The sequence below is a fragment of the Alligator mississippiensis genome, chromosome 1, assembly GCF_030867095.1.
Source record: "Alligator mississippiensis isolate rAllMis1 chromosome 1, rAllMis1, whole genome shotgun sequence".
NCBI lineage: Eukaryota > Metazoa > Chordata > Crocodylia > Alligatoridae > Alligator > Alligator mississippiensis.
In genome coordinates, this window is record NC_081824.1 from 156,707,790 (window position 1) to 156,720,118 (window position 12,329).

The 12,329-nt window shown below is 40.2% G+C and overlaps 1 protein-coding gene across 7 annotated transcripts in view; it reads left to right on the top strand.

Annotated features, from left to right (window-relative positions):
• CHRM3 (cholinergic receptor muscarinic 3) overlaps positions 1–12,329 on the top strand; it is a 528,683-nt gene that overhangs the window by 160,184 nt on the left and 356,170 nt on the right. For all 7 annotated transcript variants that reach the window (XR_009455961.1, XR_009455962.1, XM_059715729.1 and 4 more), the window contains one exon: positions 1,690–1,804. The gene's annotated coding sequence lies outside the window, so the exon portion shown is untranslated. The remainder of the gene's footprint in view (positions 1–1,689; positions 1,805–12,329) is intronic.

The following is a 12,329-nucleotide window of genomic DNA, read 5'->3' on the forward strand; positions in this document are numbered from 1 at the left end:
GTTTACCTAGATACTTCAGGAGTCTTTCCTCACTTTGCATAACCGTGGGCATGTCTACATGTAGAACTAATTTGAAGTAGGCTCCCTGATCAGTAAAAATACTGTGCAGTAAGTCTACTGGGGAGCACATCTACATGTGCTCCCTCTTGGGAGCAGATATACTCCTACCCTGCTCTGCTCCTCTGCAGCAGTCAAAGGGGAGGGGAGGTCCAGGTTCCCTCTGGGTGCTAGCCCAGGGGTTGGCAGGGAGCACAGGGCCAGAAGACCACTGTTTCCAGGCCCTGTACACATCAAGAAGGGTCCTGATGAGCAGGAGAGCTGCTGCTGTAGAACTGTCCCACCCCATGCACGTGGAGATAAGCTCTGTGCCCAGTGGTACTTCCTTGAAGCTAGCTGGGACATGTCCCCATCTGGGTCAGATCCCAGCCAGCTCTGGGCTGTGCCCCTCCCCCACAGCTCTTTCTGAGCCCTGTACCACAATTGGGTGATTAGGACAGGGGGCTGGGAAAGGTTTCCTCCCCGGTAGCTCCTTCCCAGCCCTGTGCCCCTATTGGGTGATCCTTGCCGAGCTGGAGACTCATGGCTAGTTGCCTCCCAGTGGGACAGCTCCTGGCCACCCCAGTTGAGTGGGGATTCCCTGCCCAGCCAGGGGCTTGGTGCTAGCTGCCCCACTGGTAGCTCCCCAGTCCTGGTGCTGCTCAGCTCTCCACTCCTGTGGAGAGCCAGGAGCCCCACAGCACTCGGACAGGGGGGCAGAGAGAGACCCAGTTCCTGCACTGATTGGCTTCCAGCCAGGGAGCTGCCTGCTGCCAGGGCAGGGACTGTCCCAGCCAGGCTCTGTGCTCAAAACCCACCCCAGCTGCAGGCAGGTCCTGGGGGCAGGGAGCAATCTCCCAGCCCCTGCTCTGATTGTGGAACTGGGGCTAGGAGCTGCTTGCTGCTAGGGCCAGGGTTCATTGTCTTAGCCCGGGCTCTGAGCTCAGAACCTGCCCTGGAAGCAGGCAGCTCTCGGGGAGGTGATTATTCCCCCAACCCCTGCTGTCCAGGATGCCCAGGAGCAAATTTGCTCCTGGTCAGCCGTCTGTATGTGGTCTACTGTACAGTCAGTACCATGTAGTTAATTTGCAAGTGCCAGTAGCAAACTAACCCTGCAGCTGACTGACTGCGCAGTAAGCGTTGGCACGTATAGATGGTGATGCTTCACTCTGCAGTCAATTGTTCAACTGTGTGGTAAAGCATCTCATGTAGGTGTGCCCCATGAATATTTATTTAGTTTTTGTGCCTGGATATTATGCATCTACAGTGTAACTTCTTGAGAGAAAGAACAGAAAGATGAGAAGATAAAGTACCTAAAACTCTAAAATGTTCTTTTGAATGAAATGCTGATGCATAAAATAATTATTTTAAAACACTAAGTAGGGCTTTGAATCCTGATAAGTCCTCTTAAAACCATACTGTGGTAAGAAATTGTAATGTATTCAAGCACAAGACTGCTTCTTAAGAAATTATTTTATTTTATTTTTTTGCTATATAATAGTGTGTCAACCAGGTTATGGTGCAACTATTTTGAAAAGCACATTTTAAAGAGTAGCAAAATTAAAAAAAATAAAGTAAAAATACAAAATAACCTACCGTCTTGACATCTGAATATATAGAAATAATATTGTGTTTTCATTTTTTTCCTCAAAGATCTTGGTGGTTATGGCAAATTTTACACCAATGAATGGTACAATGGGCTACAGATTGGATGAATTACGGTCATCTGCAACATGACATAGCGTACCATACCTTTTTCTTGTCACTGGTAAGTTTTGTTGATAAACTGCAGCTTTAATATATGCTTCATATTGACTTCAGGTTATTAGAATATTTTATATTGGATCCATGGCATGATATTGCTATACTTGGATGCATTTGCTTTGCTTGCCTACAATAATCTGTAGTTATTAATTTGCTTTGTATGTGGAAAACAAGTATTTTTTCCATAAATCATGAAAAAAATGACAATATTTGAGGGGGAAAATCCCATTTAAACATGGTTTTAAAGTGGTTTGTTATTTCTTGCATAATTATGTAGTAAGTGTAATAGGACAGACTTAAGCCCTGGACAGAGGAAGCATTTTTGCTAGTATAATTGGCATTACACCCCTGTTTAAAACCCCCCAACAACAACCTGCTCCTCCCCCCCCCCCAAAAAAAAAACAACAAAAAAAAAAAAACCCAAACACCACCAAACTAGTGGACAAATTATGAAAACCTCTAGATTGGGGGAATTTAATCTAGTTTGGTGGAATATTACATTGAAACGTTCAGGAGTAAAGCTCTGTTCGTATAAATTACAGGTTTGGTTTTCATCCGTTCATGTATTTCTTAGGGTAGCTATTTGCTAAGGATAGGCTGTTATCTAATCTCCTGCTACCTAGCAGGAAGGCTCAGCAATAGACATCTCCCATGTGAGCTATGCTGCAGTAGAAGGGTATGTGGATATAAAACTGGTATAAATTACACTGGGATATGTTAATTTGAGGATGTTATACTAAGGCAGCTTTATACAATGAAAGCATAAAGGAATCTTAAAGTGTTTTAATTTACTTTTATTTTTAAGGTCTCTTTACGTTAGTGCAGTAAAGCTCTTAGTAAGTTAAAACTGACTCCAAAGAACTGAAATGTTAATTATATATTGGATCAGACACATTAAAATAGTCTAAGTTTCTTTCTATCATTTATTACAACAAAACATTAAAAGGGACAAAATATATAGTAGAAACTTTTTTTTTTTTTACTAACTTTATATCCAAAAATAAGCTACTTATGGTATTCAGGAGCAATGTGTTAGGTATTGTTTATACAGTAATATTGAAAGCAAGGCTCCTTGTAGTATAACTGAGCCATCATTTCTGATTTATATGGTGTCCAGTCATGCAATAATGAGTTCCAAAGTACTAGTTGTTCCTCTTGCTGATCTTGAAATTAAACATGGACAAACCAAATTGGATACCAAAATGTTCAGCAGACTAATATCTAACACAAGAAATAGCTGGTCTGTCTCATAGTCAAATTTCAGTTTAGGAATTAGAGACTAAAATTTCCACTGTCTTGTTCCCTTTTTAAAAGGGGTTTGGTAGTAGTAGCTATGTTAAAAGGTTAGAAATATAATTATAAGGAAAGCTTAGTTTTATCTGAATAATGAATGAGTACTGTTATGGTTTTTATACAAATACGTATTACACTAAAATTAGAAGATGATAGGCCTGCATGCCTACATGGAATGTACCTTTATTATTTTTTTTCCCTATATATACTTCAGGAACTTTGCTGTACTTTAGTGTAGCCAAAAATATCTGTTGAAGAGAAAAGGAATAATAAACTTAGAAAAAAATGTACTCCTACATAGAATAAACATTTCTGGCATTAATCAGAATTATTCTTTATGTTGCATGTGCATTCAGCAATGAGCTGAGGATATGTCAATAGTGTTCTACATTCTTCTTTATATTTGCCATTTCTGAGTTGTAGTGACATTTATCAACCAAAGCTTCCTCTTGTGTTCTATACAAAACAGAGATAGACTTTTTTCCAATTAATTATTTTTTTGGCAGAAATGTGCCTGGCAATAGTGCAATATGACAGATATATAAGTAGTCCTGGTTACACCCATTGTTCAGTATTCTGCATAATTTTACTAGAGATCATGTAAAGGGAATGTATATGCCCTTTTGATTTCAATTTCATCCTAAAATACCTATGTCAATTTCAGCATAATATGCATACTTATTGTTCTGTCTATAATTTCACATTCTTATATATGTTGTATATATGCACTGTGTGTGTGTGCACTATAAGTAATACTGTGTCTGTACAACAAGATCTTGGTAATTTCATGGCAATCATGAAAGTGGATCTTGTCAGCCTTGATGAGCCAAGACATAAGAAAAAGAAAAGTATTTTGTTTAAAGTGTATTCATAATATTAGTGCATGTTTAGTTTAGTTACAAATATCATTAATTATTCTCACAGGAAGAATATATTTTAGAAGTGTTTTTTCCCTACAGATTCTCTTTAAAATATTTATAAAACATTGTTGTACAGTGGTACATATTGTTTAATTTATTATAGAACTAATTAGCATAGAACTTAATTTTAATTTATGTTAGTATTGAAGTCTTTATGGAGTAATTTATAAACTAGCTACATTTCACTGACAATATTTTGTCCAATTGTAGTGGTCAGGAAAGTTTGTCTGGTGTTTTGTTTTTTTTAAGTACACTTTTACATATATGTATAATTACATATAATTGAAATAGTTTGGTTAAAGTAGCAGCATTGTTTGATAGTCTTAGTTCACAGTATATGTATTAGCATTTATTTTAAGAAAGAGGGTTTTTTTCAGGGGTTCTTTCTCTCTTAAACTGGTAGAAATATAATAGTTGCCTTGGGTAGTTACTCTTTCTGGCAAAAATGAAGACAGGGCAAGGTGACATCTTAGAGACTAACTGGTTCAGGCAGTTATAAGCTTCCAAAATTTAGTTTCTAAGGGTATGTGCAAACCCTCAGAGTGCTGATCTGTACAGATGTTTGTGGAGGTTAAATTTGGGTGAAAAATGGCTGGTCTGATCTAAATTAATTCACCTGAAGAATAAAGTAAGTTAGATTGGAAACAATTTAGCCATATCTATTGAGCCACCAGCACACATTCAGAGTGAAGTCCAGCTGTGTTCTCAGACCTGGGGCTAAGCTCTTCCTAGCCCCTCCCCCCCACATATACCCTGACTGAGTTAGTTTTAGCCCCCCCAGATGGACAACATCCCCAGACCTGCCAAACCTCTCTCCCTTCGGTAAATTCACTAGCCCCTCCAGTCCCAGATTGACTGACTCAAATTGGGCTCCTGGCATGGCTGCTGGCACTGGTGAACATGTACACAAGGCACTCCTGATCTACAATTATGCAACTTAAAGCAAGCTGTATTATTGTAGATTGGGTAGGGCAAATGTCTGCATGTACCCTAAGGGTAGGTGTGCCCTGAGTTTAGGGCAGTCTATATGGCTGTGTGTGAAAGTGTTCACAGGGCTTAAGTCACCCTAAAAATGGCTCACCCAATCTAAAGTGGTATCTCATCCAATAAGAAGTCACTTTAGATTGGCATGAGTTAACCCAGTCTAATGAATGCTTCCATGGGTCCTCAGCACAGGTCCGGGACTGGGAAAGCCCAGTCACTCTCCCCAGTTCCAGGGCTATGCTATTTTAAGCCCCCTAACTCTGTCTGAGTTATTTTTATCCCCTTGATCAGCACACCTCTAGATAGCCAGGCCCTCCTGTGAACCTGTGACCCTCCTCCCCCTGCCATCTCAGACCTGCTACTCTCTGCTTGGTCCCAGCAGGCTCTGCCTCCAATCCCATCAGCCCCTCCCACCAGCTGGTCTCATTTACTTACTTCTAGCTTCCCATGCTAATGCCTGCATGTGGCAGAACTTTACTCAGGTTTCAGTGGCTCCAAGGAAGCCTTATCCAAGGGGGGTCATCTTAGTGCTTGTTCACACCCTTAAGTGACACACTGCCCTGCCCTCTGCCTGACTTAAAACTAATGCAACTATTTCTCTCTACCTGAAAAAAATTAAATTAAATAAAACGTTGTCCAGAACAAAAGATGATATATTAAAAAAAAAAAAAAAAGGGTTTAATTCAGAAGAAGATCCATTGGTGTTAATTCTCTGTGTGTAGGATTTGGCTGCAATAAAATGGCATATGTTTTTCAGTCCTCACAGAATGACATCTTCCTACCTATCACTCATCAGGCCTTGCCTGTATCTCCCTTTCAAACATCACAAGTACAGTATTGTTTCCTAGGTAGTATGCATACTTCTTGAAATCAGGGAACTGGTTAAACAACAGACATTGCGTCCTTTGCCTCCTCTGGCAAATTATTAACAAAATTATATTGTATGATAGGCTATCTGGCACCTGTGGATTCTGTGATTCAGTCCCTTCAACATTTATTGAGTTCTGCATTGTTCCTTAAACAGGATTTTTATTTGCTGAATTAGTAGCTTGTTTTAGAGACTTGACCTTCTTCTTTTCTCTTTTCCTTATCAGCAAATGTGCAGTGCATTTCAGCTTCTATTTTTGTGTAACAAATATGCGCTAGGTTTACCTTGGTTTACCTTGACGGGTTTTTTACAACATTGTTGGAAGAAACAGCTTCTTTAAATAGGAAGAAAAAAATGTCTGTTAGTATTAATATTGTCTGATTCTGATCACCTTTACAGAGGTGCAGCACAAATTTACTTTACTGAAGTTGTACCTATTGTTTGCTACTGTTAGATCAGGATTAAGTTCTGAAGATAATTCTCAGGAGATGTGAAAACAGAGGTTTTTACTATCTGAAGGATAGTATAACAGAGAGGTTTTACTATCTTGAACATTTCTACTTGAATATTGAGATTGCTTTGCTTTACTCAGGAAATCCTAGAAAATAAGAAAGGACTCTTTAAAAAATGTCCTTGATTTGTCCTGGATATTCCACCCTTGCTTCCCGAGTTATGATACTGGAATCTGCTGGGGTAGGTATGTAAGGGTAGTAGAAACATGCTTTTAGAGATGTTTCTGAAGGTTGTGAGGAAAATAGCGAGGTTGAATGAAAAGGAAGTCACATTTCTGGCAGGAATGAGGCAACCCAAGATGCTTCCACATAGAATCAGCTGAAGCACATTGAGTAGTTCTGTGTTGGGCCTAGTTCTCATCACACTTGACAGCTTGCATAACTGGTAAACACAGGCACATCTACGGATACTGTAATCTTGTTTGAAAATCGCATGTAAATGTTGATTTCCTTCCATATATTGAGTAACTTTATAAGATGTCTATAATGTGGAACAGGATTTTTTAAGATATTGAATATGTAAAGTCTGTACACAGAGATGAAACAAGTCATAAAAATCAGATGCCAGATGCTGATCAGGAGATATTTATGATAATTAAATGGAGAATATATGAAACAGTAAAAGGTTAGGCAATCTACAAACAAGATTAATTGTTAGACCATATGTTAAGTGGTAAGATTGAAGAATAAACAGGGAATCTTTACTGAATAATCATAGTAGTTTTATCAGAGGACACTGACTATAGATCAGAAAGGATTGTAAAACTTTCCCTATCATCACTGTGACAAAAAACACAACCATCACTACCAATAATAAAAATGTTTCTGGGACAACAATAATGAAAACTATAAATAATTTCTTTTCTTGACCAAGAAACAAAAATATCCCAAAATCATATTTGGCATTGTAGTTGCCCCAAATGGTTATAGCTAACAACAATTAGGGATAGCCTCAACAATTATTGGTAATATTTTGAAACCATTACCAGATCCACCTTTGAATTTTTTTAAACTTGGGAAATTTTAACTTTGGATCTAGATTTGGAATCTGAATGTCTTAGTCCAAAATAATCTCCAGAAAACACATGGAGCAGCAAGGGGCAGGGACCAGACAGAATGGCCCCTTAGTCCAGGGGGTAGGGAAGGAGGTTATTTCCCCACTCTCTCTGGTGTTGGGCAGAGGGGGCAGGAAAGGAACTTATTGTGCTGCTCTCACCATGCAGGCAGTGATTGGTGGAGGCAACAGTCAGGGCTGGCAGACCCCGGCTGTAGTCCCCCAGGGACAGAGGGGATGCAGGGGGGAATAAACCCTCTCCCTGTCCCCTTTTGCCTCAGGGGGTCATGCCGGCCAGTGTCTGGTCATGCCCCTACCCCAACTGCTACAGCAGTGAACGGGAAGTGTCAGGTGGACCCCAGCTCAGGTCCATGCCTATGGATCAGTTTTCAGGGAATAAAGCCCCCTCTCTGGCCAGTTCACGTGAGGCTACTGCCAGGGCTAGCTGTGTCCCGCCAGCACAGCTTCCCTGCAGCTGAGAGTGCACTGTAGGGCCTCCTAGCTTCTGGCCTGAGCCCAGGGAATTGAAAGTTAGATACTTAATGTTGGCTCAGGAATAGACAAATACATTAAGTTAGGCTAAAGGAAATTCTTTTTTTCTTATATACACCATTTTCCCACCCATGCTGAAACTGAGAATATAAGGACTCAAATACACTTAACTATCTTGTACAAATGACACAATGAAGGTATTAAGCACCAGCAGTTTTTTAACCTAAGAAAACACACTACAACTTTGTTTTCTATTAAGGGTCTTCCCAAATTTCTCATCAATGGCAGCCAATTGCCTGCTAAACTGTTACATGCATTCACATGATTTATTTTCCTCAGCTATACTGTTCTAACAGACAAACATAAGAATTTAAGAAGTGCCATGCTGAGTCAGACCAATGGTCCATTTAAGCCGATAGCATATCACTGACAGTGGCAAGAATGGATGCTTTAGAGCAGGGGTGCATAACCCCTGCCCCATGGGCCAAATCTGACCCACAGATTCATGTCACCTGGCCCTCAAGGCTCCCATGAGTTGGAAATTTGGCAGAAGAGGAGCTGTGGCTACTAATATTGGATCTGGACCTGGCTGGCCAGCATCACATGCCAGATGGAGGTCATGGACCAGATCCAGTCCATGGATCAACCTGGTACCACTCATCTGGCCTGCAGAGTGAAAAAGCTGGACACCACTGCTTTAGAGGGAGACATTTGAACTGGATATATGTAGAGTGATCCTCTTGCATCCACCATTATTGGCTGAGAACTGGCAGAGGAAATATTTCCAACCATTCTGTTCAACAGCTATCAATAAATATATCAACCATGCATTTATGTAGTCCATTTTTGTACCTGGCTTTGCTATCTGCCTCTGCCACCTCCTGTGGCAATGCATTCTACAAGTTAATTAGGTATTGCATAAATAAATACTTTTTGTTCTTAGTTTTAAACCTACCTTCTAATTTCAGCAAGTATCTTCTGGTTCTAGTGTTCTGGTACTTGATGAATAACAATTCCCTGTTCACTCTATCCACACCTTTCATGATTTCCACGCCCCACTCCCTCCCAGCTTTCTCCTTTCCCCACTGAAGAGTCCTAGTCTTTTTAGACTCTCCTGGTATGGAGAACCCTGATCTTTGTGACTGCCTATCTCTTTACCTTTTCAAATTCTATTACATACATCCTTTTGGAGATGCAGAGACCAGAACTGCACACATTGAAGATGTGGGAGCACCATGGATTTGTATAACAGCATAATGATATTCTCAGTTTTGTTTTCAATTCTCTTCTTAATTATGCCCAACATTTTATTGGGTTATTTGGTCACCACTGCACATTGAGCTGACATTTTTGGGGAACTATCTACAATGACTTCAAGGTCTCTTTCCTGAATAGTAACAGCTAGTTCAGAACCCTGCATTGTGTACGTGCAGTTGAGACTATTGTACTTGTACAATAAAGTACCCTATGTACTTTACTTTGCACTTGTCAACAATGAAATTCTTCTGCCATTTTTTGGCCATTCATTTAACTTTGTGAGATCTTTCTAAAACTCCTCTCCATCAGCTTGGAACCTGACTACCTAGAATAATTTGATATCGGCTACAAACTTGGAGATTTCACTGTGCATTTTCCTTTATCAAAATGTTGAAATAAGATTGGGTGCAGCACAGATCCCTGCAGGACTCCACTTTTCACCTCCTTCCATTTTGAGAGGTTACCCTTTGCTTCCTGTTTTTGAACCAGTCCATGAAAGAACTTGTCCTCCAACCCATTGGCAATGAAGTTTTTTTAAACTTTTGTTGAAGGGACTTGTCAAAAACATTTTGAAAGCACAAACATTGTTTCCTGAAAAAAATGTTAAGATACTGAGAAAAACAACACATGGGCTGAGGAAGGAAGTTAACTTAATAATAAAATTGCACTAAATAATGCAAGGGCTCAGTACCAGCTGTAATACAAAACTTGGTAGTTCCATTACTCAAATAGCTATATACTAAAATGTAGCCAGTGGATAAATGTGCAATATTTTTTCTGTAGTAATATAAGGTATATTTTAAGGAATGTTAAAAAAAAAATTGCTTTAGGAATATTATAATTGTGTATTAAGGCACCTAGGCCCTTGTTCATTATTATTTTTTTACTGAAATCAAATTATATTGAATAACTTTAGAAATATATACCCATAATTGGGAGGGAGAAAAACATTTCCAACATAATCAAAGTAAATAAAAGAATAACATCTATGTATAACTAGTAGTGAAACAACTTTTGCAGAAAAAATCTGATTTTGGTTTATCATTTTTACAAGTTCTAAAAACTAAGACTCCTCTAAAGGTGAGGAAGCAGGCAAATTATTTAAAATAAAAATAGTTTTTTGTAAAACTGAATGGAAACCAATTTTTTGGGGGGTGAGAGGAGGGGGTGGGGGGACTGTTTGTTTTGTTTTTATTTTCTAGCCTGGTAATATATAATTTTACTCCAGTAATTCAGAAGTAAGGAACAAATATGTTTTGATGTTACCAAATAATTGCCTGTGCAAATAAGGTACTTACAAATAGGAAGTACAATTTTAAATAAGTAGTGCTGAAATTAACATAACACATTTTGAGACCTTATCACAAGGTAGGTTCCCAAATGAAACTCTCTAAAGAATTTAGGGAAAATGAAGGAAATTCATTGTAGCCTTCATGATTTCCAGGTGATCAAATACATATGCAGTGTACAGTTCCTCCACTTTAATTATTCTATTAGTGTGTATAGTAATAGAGAGGATGGAGGGGAGAAAAGAATAAAGTTTTTAGAAAAGAAAAAAGGGTTGAAAAAAAAAGAAACGATTTACATCTTTCAGTGCAGGGAGACAAAATCTGTAATGTTGAAAGACCTAATTAAGTGTTTTGGAAGGAGAGGAATCAGATTCATAGTTCTAATTTGCACCATTAAAGGAGGCATGCAAAGTTAAATACTCTATTTACTGCTATTAGAAGAGCTATAAATGAAATCTGAGGTGAATCTATTTGTAGATTTAGATGAGGTATAGTTTAGCCTTTATTTTAACAATGCTGTGTAGATATTGCAAAGATGTTAGACTGAAAACAAGGTGCCATGGCGCAGGGTCCCTGGGGATGGCTGTGATGCCTCTAGGACTCCATGACAGTGGCAACTTCACCCTGCAGGTGCCTTCTAGTCTTGCCTGTCATGTCTTGTTGGTTAAGATAATAAGCAGGGAGGCTGCCCACGAGTTTGTGTGGCCACGGTCCTTTTTAACCCTACTAGACCCTGCATGTTCTTGGATCCCTTGCCAGGTCCTACTCCAAGTCAGTGTCTCATGGGACACCCTTGTTAGGCCTGTGCGAAGTGGCTATTGGATTCGGCCGGTTCGGGAGACAGTGATTCAATTACGTCATTTGAATCACTGTCCTGAATCAATTCTGATGAATCTGATTTGGCGATTCGGTTCCTGCTGAATCTCCAAATCGCCCAGGTCCATCCCCCACCCACTCGCCCAGCCCAGCAATGGCTGCTCTGCCTGCCCCAGCTCCTGGCACTTTGAAGAAAAAAGTCCCCTCCTCACCAGGTACTGCCCCACACTGCATGGGGTTGGGGGACTCGTGGCAGAGCCCCCCATGCAGCATGGAGCAGTGGGAGGCAGCAATTCATTTTCCAAAGATTCTGTCTTTCTAGAATCTTTTCTACTCTAACTGCCTCTTCGTTGTTTTGCTTATTTACATTAAATTCATTTCTGCCCTACCAACTCTGGTTAATAGTATTCTTGTAAATGCACAAAAAACAAAACAACTCTCTGCCTCTAGTTGAAAACCTACAAAACCTCCTAGCTACAATGATCAATCCTCATTTTGTAAATGTCCAGTACATTTTGTTGTAGTATGTTGTATTGACCCAGTTCCTGGAACAGTAAAATCTTGTGTCAGGAGTGTTTGCCAGTTTGCTTCTAACTTTTCATTGGCATATGTATTTAGGGTGCATACACACATTACGTTTCCACTGGTGGAATTGCAGTTCTGCCAGTGGAAAACATAAGCATACAAGCATTCCAAATGTTTCTATTGGATCAGAAATGTTGGGTCCAGTAGTAATTTCTGCCCCATTTTGTACCAGCCGCCGCTCGACCAGGAGATCACGCGCCACTTTCGCCCGGACCCCAGATCTCGCCCACCTGGGCTTTGCTGATGCGCCCCGAAGTTTACCCTGATTGGTATCAAGGGGGGCCCCAAAACTCGCCTGCCATGACTTTGATGACGTCTTCAGTGGGGGGTCTTCCCTTGGGGTATCCCTCGGTGCTGACGCGTTCCTCTGCGGGCAATCTAGGGGCTCCATCCTCCCCTACACCCCGGCCATTCGCCACCTTAGAGTCTTCCTATTCTGGCCTCTACTCCGTCCTCGCC